The following is a 16,482-nucleotide window of genomic DNA, read 5'->3' on the forward strand; positions in this document are numbered from 1 at the left end:
TTTCTTTATATGACTACTTCATTTATTTGGAATAATGGCTTACAGAAAATAACAATTCATAAAACTCTTACCATGTCTCACACACACAAACATCATCACACACGCTCATTCATTTCAAAGGGCCTTATTCTGTCTGTCAGGGTTCTTATCATAGTCCAGTGGCACTGAAATCTCTCCGCTTTCATCTTGGCTGTTTGTAGATGAACTCAAATACTTGGTTCTCTCTCGACAGAAGGAGATTTTTTTTTTTTATTCATTAAACTTCCATCCAATCATTGTAATCAAAAAGACAGACCCGCTAATCTTCTCTGAAATGATTTTGGCCCAACACAACTGTTTCTACCCCACTGCACACGCTCAACTGTTTCACCCAATTAGAGCGCAGGCATGTGAAAGTTTAACATGTATCGTCCAATCGTAGCTCAGAGACGGCGGGTATACTTTTACATCGATCGGACTGAGAAATCGGTCAGCAAGGACAGCAGTGGCGGGGACGAGGGTGGCGGGGACGAGGACAGTGGTGGGGAGGACAGCGGGGACGAGGACGGTGGTGAAGGCGGAGCTGCTATCGAGCCCACATTCACACTCTTTCAGGAATGTTTCCAGTCAGTCTGAAAGACGAGACGTGCTAAGTGGTGCTGCCTCTTTAGGCTATAGTGGCTTGGAAAGGGCACTTCTTTCTCCAGTTTCACCTCATGGTTTTGTGTGTGTGTGTGTGTGTGTGTGTGTGTGTGTGAGTGAGTGATAGTCTGATAGACCCATTCAGAGATCAAATTATCCTTGTAGGCAAGTAAGCTTGGGAAGTAGTTCTGGGTAAGGTCCGATGTTGAAACACACACCCTGTTTCTGGCCTGTCCAGTTCTTGTCGTTGACATGTAACACAACGGAATCGTTTCAAATGTTCGTTTTCTCCCCCAACCCCCCCCCCCCCCCCCCCCCCAGGCTAATTAGTCAGCTTAAAATGTCTTCATTTTTCATCTGAGTGTTCAGTGATCAGGATAATTAGAATTAAATTGTGATGCTGTACTGTGGAGAGCCGGTGACACTCACAGTCGAGCAGAGCGGCCCGGACTCCTAGCAGGAAACCACATAACACGAGTCTCATTAAGGCAGTGGAGAGGATAGCCACGTACACACGGAGCAGTCCATCACAAGTTTGCATAATTAATGTGCGCGGTTACTCCATGCTAATTTCTTGTCCTCCTCACCATCTTATTTATGTATGTATATTTTCCATCTTGAAGATTTCAGAGAATTGGCGTACATGTGCATTCAAATGATTTTGTGAAAACATGAATATTTTTAGAATCTGACATTTCTAGAAATGGCCGAACATTGATGGCGTGTTTGTGGGCTTGTCAGCCCATGATTTGATTGAAGCGCTGCACACAGGCCGATCATTACTGCAGGATTATTTCTGAGTGTGCCATTATTCTGCACAGTGAGACACCTGTGTACTTTCTTTGGGCTCTAGGATAAGTTTAATATTCTTAGCTTTTTCACCCTCCTGCTGTCAGCGACAACAAATGTGCACAGAAATATCAGACCAGGTTTTTAGTCACATTTGGAAACAGATGGCACAGATCCCGGGCTATTTCCCCCGGGGTTCACACCTCCTATTCTTCACAGGGTAAAAAGAGTATAAAGAAATCATAATTTCTTTTTCAGCTTTGCCTTGGCTGAGGGACCTGACCCTACGTTTTGAATGTCAGGAGCATCAGGTTCATTGTAATTCCACAGGCTGAATATTCACCAACAGCTGCTTATATTTAAATTTTGATAAAATAAGCAAGATATGAATTCCAGAGGAGGCTTTCAATGTCTTCGGGATTATATTAAGGAAAGAAAAAGAGTTGACAAAACTTAGCTGCGGAATTCCACCTCAGCACATTTCGTTTTCAAGATGTCTCTGAATTACATCATCCCCAATCTGTCTCGTGGAATACATTTAACACATCTTTGTCCTTAATAAATCTAATGAATGATCTAATGAACCATAGACGGCACGATAATTAACGACCACGTTCTACCTGAAGGAGCAAAATCCACACCAAGACTGATGAATAAGGATGTAATGAATTGAAAGCAGGTGACGTGAATGAGAAAGGCGTCTTTGGACGAGAAACCTGCCATCTTTGATTACCTCCATGTTTATGAAGAGAGCATAACAACGAGCATCTCAAACCGTCCGCGTTCCTGTTGCGGTCGTCCGAGGAACGCGTGGAACTGGACTGAAGAGGACGCTTAGGCTGCTGAGAAACGTGCCTCTTGTTGTCTTGTGACCATCTGGGCGGAGACTGCCACAGCTGTAAGATTAAAAACACGCCAGCTTAACTTTAAATGTCAGCGTGACATAACGGTCGCTTGCTAAATATAAATGGGAACAGCTCAAAGGGAACAGCCTTTGAAATGTGTGGGATATGTATTTAATATTAGTTTGCATTAATAGGGCTAAAGGCTGTATATCACCGTGATATTAATAGGTTAAGCTTTGCTAGGCTCTAGTTTAGGTTTAGGCTTAATCTGGGTGTGGGAAACAGACCTAGAACTAAACCAGTTTTATCCGGTCATATGTCCGATTTGCTTGTGAGCGTGTTCAGATAGATTCCTTCTTTAATTATGCGGCCATCACATGTAAACATTTCCACATCAAGCCTCTCCAGCTGATTTGAGTGCGAGGCGAGTGCTGAGGGTGACGACCCTCGGAGAGGACGCGTTGAGTCTCGCGTTAATGAAGAGAGTCGTCTGGAAGTCTCACAGGCTGCACTCTGAGACCCAGGCTGCTACAGGACTAGCCAGCGTTCAGCTGCGAGCCTGCCACACTGGCCCCTCATTATGGTGAGTATCCCCACGTTTGTTCTTGATCTGTTTTAAAGGGAGTGGGGTCGCTGTGCCCTCTGACCCCCCCACTCCACCTCTCCGTAAGTTCCCTCCATTCTCCGTCCTCCCTCTGCTGGATCTTACCTTCTCGCTTCCATGTTTGAATGTTAAGAGTTTCTCACAAACCTCACAAATATCATCCATCGCAGCCTGAAGAGACACAGCCATCTGTTGCCATGATCTCTCCTTCCCTCTCTCCCCCTCTCTCTCTCTCTCTCTCTCTCTCCCCTCTCTGTCTTCCTTTCTGCCTCTCTCACTCACTGCCTTTTCCTCTTCCTTCCCCCGTTTTCTCCCAGTCTCTCACCCTATCTCTCTCTCTCTCCCTCTATCTCTCTCTCTCTCTTTCTCTCTCTCAAGTCAGGATGGCTTTACTGGTGTTACTGTATGAAGTGCAACGTTGCCAAAGCTTTGGAAGATTTTACAATTTTAACTCAAGCAAAAATAATAGCTGCAACAAAAGCATCACTGCCAACAGTAATAATCATGCTAATAATAATAATTATAATGTTGATAATAATACAAATAATAATGAAAGAGTGGAAACTGAATATTGCATCTAACAAGCCATTATGACATTAAGAAGTTATTTTAACTAGTTAATAAGTAAATATATTTAGCAAAGAAGTGTATGTGAGCATAGGGGTGTGTGCGTGTACAAATAGTTTAATTATGAGATATGGAAATGAGGAGGGGGGGTCATCTCTCTCTCTTTTTCTCTCTCTTTCTTTCTCTCTCTCTCTGTCTATCTCTATCTCTCTCTATCTCTTCCACACAAAGCATTGATTCAGATGGAACCAATTAAAATGTATTTACAAAACAACAACAAAAACAACAACACCATCACGAACAGCCTCTTCAGAGGTGGAGTGTTCTGCGTGTATCTCTGTTCAATCTCATTTGGGCTCCCAGGCAGGAGGTGTGGTCCATATAAACGTCTAATGCCCCGGCCTCTTCATTCCTGTTGATGGAGGTGATTAGATATTCTACACTGGCCACAGTCACTTCATTGGAGTGCTCACTTTAATGGAGTGTGTACTCCAAAGTAGTGCACACTTCCAGGTGCAGTGCACGCATGTTCGAACCGAAAGATCGGTATAGCTGCAGCAGTGCACCATGGGTACACGCATGAGCGTATGAATGTAGCATCAGCTCCATAAGGCTTCCTTGACTGGATATTGTCACGGACAATTAAACTGATTTCAGGAAATCTACCCTAGCTTCTCTAATTCTTCACGCATCACTATTATCCATCCTGCGTTGACAGTTCTTCAGATGGCGAAGAACCCTAGGAAACTATTCAACATGCAGGAAGATTCCCTTGTTTATGTGGTTGCGTTCATAATTCACAACCTCATTAAGAATACTTGAAGAGCCCTTCTTTTTAAATACCGCTTAAAAACACATTTCATAGACCTGAAATCCATCATGCACGTATTTAACTTAAACATAACATTTCCACCAACGTTACAGGCTTGTTTATTCACTCTGAATGGAGCGCTAATTGAATGTGTCCCTACTTTGAAAGATCGGCAATGGCGACAAGTTTCTCGTTTAAAGCTCGCGCAAAAAAAAGAACGCCAACAGGATCTCTCCGCAGGCAGAGATGTCGGCGCGACGCATTTGACAGCAGAAACCAAACGTTCTCTGTCTGTTTTCCTCCTGAGGCAGCCGGCTGCACGTGACCGTGTGCCCTGCTGGGTGCGGTTCATCGTGTCAGAGACGCGGCTAAATCAGCGGCCGCACGCTCCGCGTGCCATGCTGGTAATTGCATCCGAAGAAGGCAGGTTCAGGGGAAAAGACATATGGTTTCCATAAGTGTCATAACTGCATCTGTTGTTTATGCATCGTGTCATTTTCCTCACAAAAAAATGTTCTGGTGTGCTTGTCGTGCTAGCATGTCTGCTAGCGGTTGTTAGTTTCTGCAAGGTGTAAACAGAGTGCTCCCGGAGACACACGTAGCTTCCATGTCAGCCGCATTCCCTTGACAAATGGGGATTAAATAAATAAAGAACTAAAGAAATAACTAAAAACATAAATAAATGCATCTGTCAGCATTAACAGGATCAGAGAGACTGGGGCAGGATGCAGAAGCAAGTGTTTATTTCCTCGGCGTTGCCGTGCCCACGGGTTCCATGACGACCGGAGAGTGGGCGGCGCGGCAGTAGCAGACTGCTAGCGTCTTTCGGTGTGCGGCTCTAGGACGCGTCTCTCCTGTCTCATGTGTCCTGTCTCATGTGTCCTGTCTCATGTCTCCTGTCTCTTGTGTCCTGTCTCATGTCTCCTGTCTCATGTCTCCTGTCTCCTGTCTCATGTCTCATGTCTCCTGTCTCATGTCTCCTGTCTCCTGTCCAGATCTTACAGCCTGTCCTCTTTTCACCTTTGGTCCATCCACTCCTCTCTTCCTCTTCCTCTTCCTCTTCCTCCGTCTCATGAGTTTTTGCTCTCGTTTTCTTTATTTTTTTATATCTTGCTGTTCTGACAGTGTGGCTGTATAAATGAGTATAAATGTTACATTTATTATTGTTATTATTATTATTATTATTATTATTATTGATTTTTTTTTCTGCATTGATCACATCAAGCACATGCAAATCTCCTCAGGCACCACAAAACATGATTAGTTATAATTTTGCAGTGGTGACCAGCAAAAACAGGTCAGATGTTTCTGAACCAGCGAAGGTTTAAGCGGATGCCTTCAGTACAAACGGCTGGTAGACTCATGTGGCTGTAGAGGGTGGCAGTGACATGCAGAGTGGTGATGGTGGTGGTGGTGGGGGGGTGGTGGTGATGTGGGTCAGCCGGGCTGTCAGGAGCCTGGGGGCGGGTTTGATCGGGGCCTAATGACTCACGCAGGGCTCGGCCCGCCCGGTTCAGCATCCGAGGTGGTTCTGGCCTGGGGGAGGATACAGCTGCTGGGACCACGCTGAGCAAATCTGGAGGATTCTGATATGAAACGGCACGGTCTGGAATCACCCTACACACACACACACACACACACACACACACACACACACACACACACACACACACATACACAAGCATGCTCTGCAATCTGTGAACACAGCCTCTGCTACAAGCAGAAGGACGCAGGATGAGTACGTGTGCGGGATGCACTATTGCAGGGCGTGTAGGGGTGCGGGACTCAGGATTGCAGGGCGGGTATGGGTGCCGGACGCAGGATAAACCTCAGCTTTATACTTTTCTAATACTGCTGCTATTAAAAGCATGAATACTAACAGTGACATACCAGTATTAGTAGTGGTAGTGATGTTGGTGTAGTAGTGGTAGTGGTGTTGCTGGTAATCATAATGATCGTTGTTTCAGTGAAGGAGAAGTAAGTACAGTAAAAACGTGGGAGCACATTTGGAGGCTTGAACTTTCTGAAGCTGAGATGCAGTTTCTGAAGAGCTCCTCACAAATTTGCCGCTGTCAAATTCGTTTTCATTTTGTGTTCACCAGTTAAGTGTTAATGAGTGTCACGTTTTTCCCCATGTAGCTCGCCATTGCACCTGTCTGAGAGTGTGCACGTGTGCGCAGGGTGAGAACTATGGCACGTTTTTTTAGCACATCCAAACTGAGCAGATGTTGTCATCTGTGTCTCTAAAGTTACAGCATCCACTTCTGTTTCCGCCTCAGTTTCACTCATTTGGCGCTCTCGTCTCTTAGCATAACACGTTTTGATTATCACGTTTCAACCTTCAATGTGCAAGCTATCACAGCCTTAAAAAAGCTCCATTTGAAACCTGCCCCTTACATTTCATCTACACTTGGATCAACGGTTTTGTTGAAAGGTTAAGTTTGCTACCCAGATGAGTGAAGCCAAACAAAATTTGAAGCAGTGTTACTTTCATGGATGAATTTCCAGGGTTGGACTCAAATCCTGAGAGTTTTGCTAGAGTTGTGCTGGTTCATCCCATCATCTCAAATTCTCAGGTGTTCGGCGATCGAGATTGCTGTGTCTTAATGTTCAGAGGTTTTAGTTTTGGCTCATGCAAATAGTGATGTAGACGTTGTGTAGAACCAGTAGGGGAGATCTTTCCAACATAGGGGAGATCTTTTACAGCAACATCTCTGGTCGGGTAGATGAAATACCTGGAGATGGCAACCAGGTGGTGGCAGGAACCGCCTCTCATGTTTCTCTTGTTGGCTGAACAAACCAACAGTCAGGCGAGGTACCTGTGTCCAATAGCTGTTTCTCTTTCTGCTGCATTGTCACTCCATTCCAACAGGAGCATGATGGGAAATCTAGGAAATCTAGCTGCAGTCTTGCACAAAGCCAAGCAGCACGATCCCTAAACCCTGCAGAATCACAGGCTGGGACTCCACATTATCTTTAGATGTGAGACGTCACCAAAGACGTTTTTTACTCTTCTCAGGGTCTTTTCTAGTGTGTGTTTAGCTGAACGGTGATTAAAGAAGGTCTCAGAAGGTCAAACTGGTGTTCCTCCATGGTTTCTCTTCTCGGTGTGAGGGCTACGCTTTAGAACCACATATCTGGATGTTAAAATAGGAATCGGTGAGACTTCTCACGCAAGTGCAGCCTTTGCTGTAAATGCCGCCGATCCTGGATAACGATCCTGGGATTTCAGATTTATTTCCGTCATTTAATCCGCACGTTGCAGCTGAAGTCATTCCTCTCTCTGGTCGTTTCCTCGTGGTCGGGAGCCATGTTGTTGCAGGGATGCGGGGGCTGTAGTTTACTCTCTCCTCCCTGTATTGATTTCACTTCTTCTTTCATTCGTCCTAGCCGAAGCCATTATTACTTTTATGGCTGTTTTTATGGCCCTCCCAAGACTGCTGACCGATTACACAGAGACACCCATCTGAGTCTGCACCTCTCTCCCTCCCCCTCATGCAGTTCTCTCTCTCTTTCACTTTTTTTCTCTCTCTCTCTGTCATTGACAGCACTGAAGTCAACAGGTTTGGGTTTCTCTGTCCAGAGAAATATATCAAATGTGGCGGTCAACACTTCTTTTTCCTGCGAGCATGCTTTAAGAAATAGAGAAATCTACTTCAGGTCCATTCATGGCTCCGTTGTGGGCCGCCAGCCAGAAGTGTTGTAAAGGCCACTCAGGATTTTAACACGTTACAGCAAGAATGGATGTGATAAAGATCTCCAAAGCATCCCTGGGATATCTTCTGGTAACACCTCGGTTGGCGTTCAAAGCCCCATTCGTAGTAGAGCCCCTTACACGGATCGTCTCTCTCAGTGATCTTCCAAGCGAGCGTACTCCAACATTAATAAATGCAGGCCGCTGTATTATGCCTCTGCGGGAAGTGATGACATGGTACAGCGAGGAGTGATGACACGCCACAGCGAGAAGTGATGACACGCTACACACGCCTGCTCGCATTAGCCATTCAGCCCTCAGCGTCCGGCCAAGCAGACGCCCCGTCCTGCTGTTTTAATGGCTGCCTCTGTCGTTCACTATTAATGACCCTGCTTTGCAGATACTTTAGTGCTTTTAGAGAAATAGGATTTGGGTAAGCTGCCCCTCTGAAGACAGCTGGAATGTCCTCTCTGCATTCAGTGACATACGGGAAGATGTGGAGGTAGAGAAGAGGGAGAGAAGAGAGGAGGAAAGAGGAGGAGAGAAGAGAGGAAGAGAGAAGAGAGGAACACTGATTAATACTGGAATATGTAGAGGTCTGTGTGTAGGAGGTCTGTGTGTTTAGGTCTGTGTGTTTAGGTCTGTGTGTAGGGGGTCTGTGTGTTTAGGTCTGTGTGTTTAGGTCTGTGTGTAGGGGGTCTGTGTGTAGAGGTCTGTGTGTAGGGGGTCTGGTTGTAGGGGGTCTGTGTGTAGGGGGTCTGTGTGTAGAGGTCTGTGTGTAGGGAGACTGTGTGTAGCAAGACTATGTATAGAGGTCTGTGTGTAGGGGGTCTGTGTGTTTAGGTCTGTGTGTAGGGGGTTTGTGTGTAGGGGGTCTGTGTGTAGGGGGTCTGTGTGTTTAGGTCTGTGTGTAGGGGGTTTGTGTGTAGGGGGTCTGTGTGTTTAGGTCTGTGTGTAGGGGGTCTGTGTGTTTAGGTCTGTGTGTAGGGGGTCTGTGTGTTAAGGTCTGTGTGTTTAGGTCTGTGTGTAGGGGGTCTGTGTGTTAAGGTCTGTGTGTAGGGGGTCTGTGTGTAGGGGGTTTGTGTGTAGGGGGTCTGTGTGTTAAGGTCTGTGTGTAGGGGGTCTGTGTGTAGAGGTCTGTGTGTAGGGGGTCTGTGTGTAGGGAGACTGTGTGTAGGGAGACTGTGTAGAGGTCTGTGTGTAGAGGTCTGTGTGTAGAGGTCTGTGTGTAGGGGGTCTGTGTGTAGGGGGTTTGTGTGTAGGGGGTCTGTGTGTTTAGGTCTGTGTGTAGGGGGTCTGTTTGTAGGGGGTCTGTGTGTAGGGGTCTGTGTGTAGGGAGACTGTGTGTAGCGAGACTATGTGTAGAGGTCTGTGTGTAGGGGGTCTGTGTGTAGAGGTCTGTGTGTAGAGGTTTGTGTGTAGGGGGTCTGTGTGTAGAGGTCTGTGTGTAGGGGGTCTGTGTGTAGGGGGTCTGTGTGTAGGAGGTCTGTGTGTAGGGGGTTTGTGTGTAGGGTGTCTGTGTGTTTAGGTCTGTGTGTAGGGGGTATGTGTGTTTAGGTCTGTGTGTAGGGGGTTTGTGTGTAGGGTGTCTGTGTGTAGGGGGTCTGTGTGTAGAGGTTTGTGTGTAGGGGGTCTGTGTGTAGGGGGTCTGTGTGTAGGAGGTCTGTGTGTAGGGGGTCTGTGTGTAGGGGGTTTGTGTGTAGGGTGTCTGTGTGTTTAGGTCTGTGTGTAGGGGGTATGTGTGTTTAGGTCTGTGTGTAGGGGGTCTGTGTGTAGGGGGTCTGTGTGTAGAGGTCTGTGTGTAGGGGGTCTGTGTGTAGAGGTCTGTGTGTAGGGGGTCTGTGTGTAGGGAGACTGTGTGTAATCTACTGTCTATTGTAAAAACTGTCTAATCTTGTATCGTCTTTGTTACACAGCTACAACAGAGTGGCTGTCTTGATTAAACCGCTTTTAATTAATACTGGGATTTGTGTGGCTGATTGAGATGCTGCGAAATTGCACACACACACACACACACACACACACACACACACACACACACACACACACACACACACACACACACACACTAGACCAGAGTGCAGGAAGAGCCTCTTCAGGTCAATGTCCTGAGCAAGTGTTTGATTCTGATTTTGGTGGACATGAGCAGTATGTGGTTGTCATGGGAACACTGGTTGCAATTGAGAAGTGTGACTGATTAAAACCTGCCAGAGTAAGACTAAAGACACCCTGACATTAAAGAGAGATGGAGAGAGAGATGGAGAAATGAAGAGAGAGGGAGAAATGGAGAGAGACACACAGAGAGAGGGGGAGAGGGACCTAGTAAAACTAAAGGCACCCTGAGAGACACACACACAGAGGGGGAAAGAGGGAGAAATGGAGAGAAAGACTGAAAGATGGAGAGATATACAGAGAGATTGAGAGAGAGACACACACAGAGGGGGAAAGAGACAAGTAGAGATGGAGAGAGAGACAGAGGGATAGAATGAGAGAGATACAGAGAGGGTGAGATGGAGGGAGAGAGATGGAGAGACAGGGATGGAGAGAGAGAGAGGTGGATAGAGACAGACAGAGAGAGATTTAGAGACAGAGAGAGGGAGCAGGAGAGAAAGGGAGAGAGACAGAGAAAAAGACTGAAATAGAAAACCATCAGAGGAGTGTTCCTCCTTTACATCTCCACTGTAATGGAACAAAATCACATCACATATTTGGTTATTAATGCCACAAATATAAGTAAACAAATAAATGAAAAATAAAAGAAATATGTTTGCTTTATACTGGGCTTGTATCCCCTATTGTTATTCTGTCAGAGTAGCTGCTTGTAAGAGCTGCTGTATGAAACACCCACCTTGTCTACACATCTCTGCCCTCATGTTAGTATGACTTGGTGAAGCAAATTGAGTGAAAGACTCAAAAAGTCTGAATTCCGTCATTTTGGAGGTAATTAAGATTGAGAGGCTGGTGATACTCATTAGCTATGCTGTGAGAGACCTGGCTCAGCCACACCCACAGTGCCACCCGGGAATCATGGGAAAAGAATGCTTAGCACTGATCATATCAGGGCACAGGAAATGGCATTCTGGGTAGGGGCCAGAGGGATAGAAGGGACTGTGTGTGTGTGTGTGTGTGTGTGTGTGTGTGGTGTGTGTGTGTGTGTGTGTGTGTGTGTGTGTGTGTGTGTGAGAGTGTGTGTGTGTGTGTGTGTGTGTGTGTGTGTGTGTGTGTGTGTGTGTGTGTGTGTGTGTGTGTACATGGGTGGTGATGGCGTTTGGGTACAGACACTAATGGGTAATAGAATGACACATATTGACCCCGTGTGTGTGTGTGTGTGTGTGTGTGTGTGTGTGTGTGTGTCCATGTAGAGGGAAAGAGCCCTTATTTAAGATATACAAGAAAATCAAAGGAATCATTGTTTCTATCCCTACTAACACTAAATACATTTAGTAAGACGGGTGAACAGGCTGGATTGTGTTGGTGAACAGGCTGGATTGTGTTGGTGAACAGGCTGGATTGTGTTGGTGAACAGGCTGGATTGTGCTGGTGAACAGGCTGGATTGTGCTGGTGAACAGGTTGGATTGTGCTGGTGAACAGGCTGGATTGTGTTGGTGAACAGGCTGGATTGTCCTGGTGAACAGGCTGGATTGTGTTGGTGAACAGGCTGGATTGTGTTGGTGAACAGGTTGGATTGTGTTGGTGAACAGGCTGGATTGTGTTGGTGAACAAGCTGAATTGTCCTGGTGAACAGACTGGATTGTGTGGGTGAACAGGCTGGATTGTGTTGATGAACAGGCTGGATTGTGTTGGTGAACAGACTGGATTGTGTTGGTGAACAGGCTGGATTGTGTTGGTGAACAGGTTGGATTGTGCTGGTGAACAGGCTGGATTGTGTTGGTGAACAAGCTGAATTGTCCTGGTGAACAGACTGGATTGTGTGGGTGAACAGGCTGGATTGTGTTGATGAACAGGCTGGATTGTGTTGGTGAACAGACTGGATTGTGTTGGTGAACAGGCTGGATTGTGTTGGTGAACAGGTTGGATTGTGCTGGTGAACAGGCTGGATTGTGTTGGTGAACAAGCTGAATTGTCCTGGTGAACAGACTGGATTGTGTGGGTGAACAGGCTGGATTGTGTTGATGAACAGGCTGGATTGTGTTGGTGAACAGACTGGATTGTGTTGGTGAACAGGCTGGATTGTGTTGGTGAACAGGTTGGATTGTGTTGATGAACAGGCTGGATTGTGTTGGTGAACAGACTGGATTGTGTTGGTGAACAGGCTGGATTGTGTGGGTGAACAGGCTGGATTGTGCAGGTGAACAGGCTGGATTGTGTGGGTGAACAGGCTGGATTGTGTTGGTGAACAGGCTGGATTGTGTTGGTGAACAGGCTGGATTGTGTTGGTGAACAGGCTGGATTGTGTTGGTGAACAGGCTGGATTGTGCTGGTGAACAGGCTGGATTGTGTTGGTGAACAAGCTGAATTGTCCTGGTGAACAGACTGGATTGTGTGGGTGAACAGGCTGGATTGTGTTGATGAACAGGCTGGATTGTGTTGGTGAACAGACTGGATTGTGTTGGTGAACAGGCTGGATTGTGTTGGTGAACAAGCTGAATTGTCCTGGTGAACAGACTGGATTGTGTTGGTGAACAGGCTGGATTGTGTGGGTGAACAGGCTGGATTGTGCAGGTGAACAGGCTGGATTGTGTGGGTGAACAGGCTGGATTGTGTTGGTGAACAGGCTGGATTGTGTTGGTGAACAGGCTGGATTGTGTTGGTGAACAGGTTGGATTGTGCTGGTGAACAGGCTGGATTGTGTTGGTGAACAAGCTGAATTGTCCTGGTGAACAGACTGGATTGTGTTGGTGAACAAGCTGAATTGTCCTGGTGAACAGACTGGATTGTGTGGGTGAACAGGCTGGATTGTGTTGATGAACAGGCTGGATTGTGTTGGTGAACAGACTGGATTGTGTTGGTGAACAGGCTGGATTGTGTTGGTGAACAGGCTGGATTGTGTGGGTGAACAGGCTGGATTGTGTTGATGAACAGGCTGGATTGTGTTGGTGAACAGACTGGATTGTGTTGGTGAACAGGCTGGATTGTGTTGGTGAACAGGTTGGATTGTGTTGATGAACAGGCTGGATTGTGTTGGTGAACAGACTGGATTGTGTTGGTGAACAGGCTGGATTGTGTGGGTGAACAGGCTGGATTGTGCAGGTGAACAGGCTGGATTGTGTGGGTGAACAGGCTGGATTGTGTTGGTGAACAGGCTGGATTGTGTTGGTGAACAGGCTGGATTGTGTTGGTGAACAGGCTGGATTGTGTTGGTGAACAGGCTGGATTGTGCTGGTGAACAGGCTGGATTGTGTTGGTGAACAAGCTGAATTGTCCTGGTGAACAGACTGGATTGTGTGGGTGAACAGGCTGGATTGTGTTGATGAACAGGCTGGATTGTGTTGGTGAACAGACTGGATTGTGTTGGTGAACAGGCTGGATTGTGTTGGTGAACAAGCTGAATTGTCCTGGTGAACAGACTGGATTGTGTTGGTGAACAGGCTGGATTGTGTGGGTGAACAGGCTGGATTGTGCAGGTGAACAGGCTGGATTGTGTGGGTGAACAGGCTGGATTGTGTTGGTGAACAGGCTGGATTGTGTTGGTGAACAGGCTGGATTGTGTTGGTGAACAGGTTGGATTGTGCTGGTGAACAGGCTGGATTGTGTTGGTGAACAAGCTGAATTGTCCTGGTGAACAGACTGGATTGTGTTGGTGAACAAGCTGAATTGTCCTGGTGAACAGACTGGATTGTGTGGGTGAACAGGCTGGATTGTGTTGATGAACAGGCTGGATTGTGTTGGTGAACAGACTGGATTGTGTTGGTGAACAGGCTGGATTGTGTTGGTGAACAGGCTGGATTGTGTGGGTGAACAGGCTGGATTGTGCAGGTGAACAGGCTGGATTGTGCGGGTGAACAGGCTGGATTGTGTTGGTGAACAGGCTGGATTGTGTTGGTGAACAGGCTGGATTGTGAGGGTGAACAGGCTGGATTGTGTTGGTGAACAGGTTGGATTGTGCAGGTGAACAGGCTTGATTGTGCTGGTGAACAGGCTGGATTGTGTTGGTGAACAGGCTGGATTGTGCAGGTGAACAGGCTGGATTGTGCAGGTGAACAGGCTGGATTGTGTTGGTGAACAGGCTGGATTGGCCTGGTGAACAGGCTGGATTGTCCTGGTGAACAGGCTGGATTGTGTTGGTGAACAGACTGGATTGTGTTGGTGAACAGGCTGGATTGTCCTGGTGAACAGGCTGGATTGTCCTGGTGAACAGGCTGGATTGTGTTGGTGAACAGACTGGATTGTGTTGGTGAACAGGCTGGATTGTGTTGGTGAACAGGCTGGATTGTGTTGGTGAACAGACTGGATTGTGTTGGTGAACAGGCTGGATTGTGTTGGTGAACAGGCTGGATTGTGTTGGTGAACAGGCTGGATTGTGTGGGTGAACAGGCTGGATTGTGTGGGTGAACAGGCTGGATTGTGTTGATGAACAGGCTGGATTGTGTTGGTGAACAGACTGGATTGTGTTGGTGAACAGGCTGGATTGTGCAGGTGAACAGGCTGGATTGTGTGGGTGAACAGGCTGGATTGTGTTGGTGAACAGGCTGGATTGTGTTGGTGAACAGGCTGGATTGTGTTGGTGAACAGGTTGGATTGTGCTGGTGAACAGGCTGGATTGTGTTGGTGAACAAGCTGAATTGTCCTGGTGAACAGACTGGATTGTGTGGGTGAACAGGCTGGATTGTGTTGATGAACAGGCTGGATTGTGTTGGTGAACAGACTGGATTGTGTTGGTGAACAGGCTGGATTGTGTTGGTGAACAAGCTGAATTGTCCTGGTGAACAGACTGGATTGTGTGGGTGAACAGGCTGGATTGTGTTGATGAACAGGCTGGATTGTGTTGGTGAACAGACTGGATTGTGTTGGTGAACAGGCTGGATTGTGTTGGTGAACAGGTTGGATTGTGCTGGTAAACATTCTGGATTGTGTTGGTGAACAAGCTGAATTGTCCTGGTGAACAGACTGGATTGTGTGGGTGAACAGGCTGGATTGTGTTGATGAACAGGCTGGATTGTGTTGGTGAACAGACTGGATTGTGTTGGTGAACAGGCTGGATTGTGTGGGTGAACAGGCTGGATTGTGCAGGTGAACAGGCTGGATTGTGTGGGTGAACAGGCTGGATTGTGTTGGTGAACAGGCTGGATTGTGTTGGTGAACAGGCTGGATTGTGTTGGTGAACAGGTTGGATTGTGCTGGTGAACAGGCTGGATTGTGTTGGTGAACAAGCTGAATTGTCCTGGTGAACAGACTGGATTGTGTGGGTGAACAGGCTGGATTGTGTTGATGAACAGGCTGGATTGTGTTGGTGAACAGGCTGGATTGTGAGGGTGAACAGGCTGGATTGTGTTGGTGAACAGGCTGGATTGTGAGGGTGAACAGGCTGGATTGTGTTGGTGAACAGGTTGGATTGTGCAGGTGAACAGGCTTGATTGTGTTGGTGAACAGGCTGGATTGTGTTGGTGAACAGGCTGGATTGTGTTGGTGAACAGGCTGGATTGTGCAGGTGAACAGGCTGGATTGTGCAGGTGAACAGGCTGGATTGTGTTGGTGAACAGGCTGGATTGTCCTGGTGAACAGGCTGGATTGTCCTGGTGAACAGACTGGATTGTGTTGGTGAACAGGCTGGATTGTCCTGGTGAACAGGCTGGATTGTCCTGGTGAACAGGCTGGATTGTCCTGGTGAACAGGTTGGATTGTGTTGGTGAACAGGCTGGATTGTGCAGGTGAACAGGCTGGATTGTGCAGGTGAACAGGCTGGATTGTGTTGGTGAACAGGTTGGATTGTGTTGGTGAACAGGCTGGATTGTGCAGGTGAACAGGCTGGATTGTGCAGGTGAACAGGCTGGATTGTGTTGGTGAACAGACTGGATTGTGTTGGTGAACAGGCTGGATTGTGTTGGTGAACAGGCTGGATTGTGTTGGTGAACAGGCTGGATTGTGAGGGTGAACAGGCTGGATTGTGTTGGTGAACAGGCTCGATTGTCCTGGTGAACAGGCTCGATTGGGTTGGTGAACAGGCTCGATTGTCCTGGTGAACAGGGTGGATTGTGAGGGTGAACAGGCTGGATTGTGTTGGTGAACAGGCTGGATTGTGAGGGTGAACAGGCTGCCTAACTCAGCCATATGTGCTTAGTAGCGTGGAACACTGAAGGTGTTTCATTTACACAACTTATAGCACAGCTCCCCATTTAACTACTTTAATTATCACCTCATCAGACAGAGTGAGGAGGAGAGAAGAGAGGAAGAGAGAGGAGGAGAGAAGAGAGGAGAATAGGCATAAGAATATAATCTGTCCTTTGCTAGTTAGTTTTTTTGTTTTGGATTTCTTTCACACACACACACACACACACACACACACACACACACACACACACACACACACAGTGATAATAAGGTATATCAACTGCGTTAATTATGAGGTATTCGGAAATGCCTCAAAAGAAA

At 47.1% G+C, this 16,482-nt stretch overlaps 1 pseudogene across 1 annotated transcript in view; it reads left to right on the forward strand.

Moving 5' to 3' along the window:
* LOC143497827 (activin receptor type-2A-like) overlaps positions 1–3,461 on the forward strand; it is a 273,830-nt pseudogene extending 270,369 nt beyond the window's left edge. The window contains exon 8 of the transcript XR_013125891.1: positions 3,452–3,461. The product of XR_013125891.1 is annotated as an activin receptor type-2A-like (transcript). The remainder of the gene's footprint in view (positions 1–3,451) is intronic.
* Positions 3,462–16,482: the final 13,021 nt, after the last annotated feature.

Source organism: Brachyhypopomus gauderio, unplaced genomic scaffold, assembly GCF_052324685.1.
Source record: "Brachyhypopomus gauderio isolate BG-103 unplaced genomic scaffold, BGAUD_0.2 sc112, whole genome shotgun sequence".
NCBI lineage: Eukaryota > Metazoa > Chordata > Actinopteri > Gymnotiformes > Hypopomidae > Brachyhypopomus > Brachyhypopomus gauderio.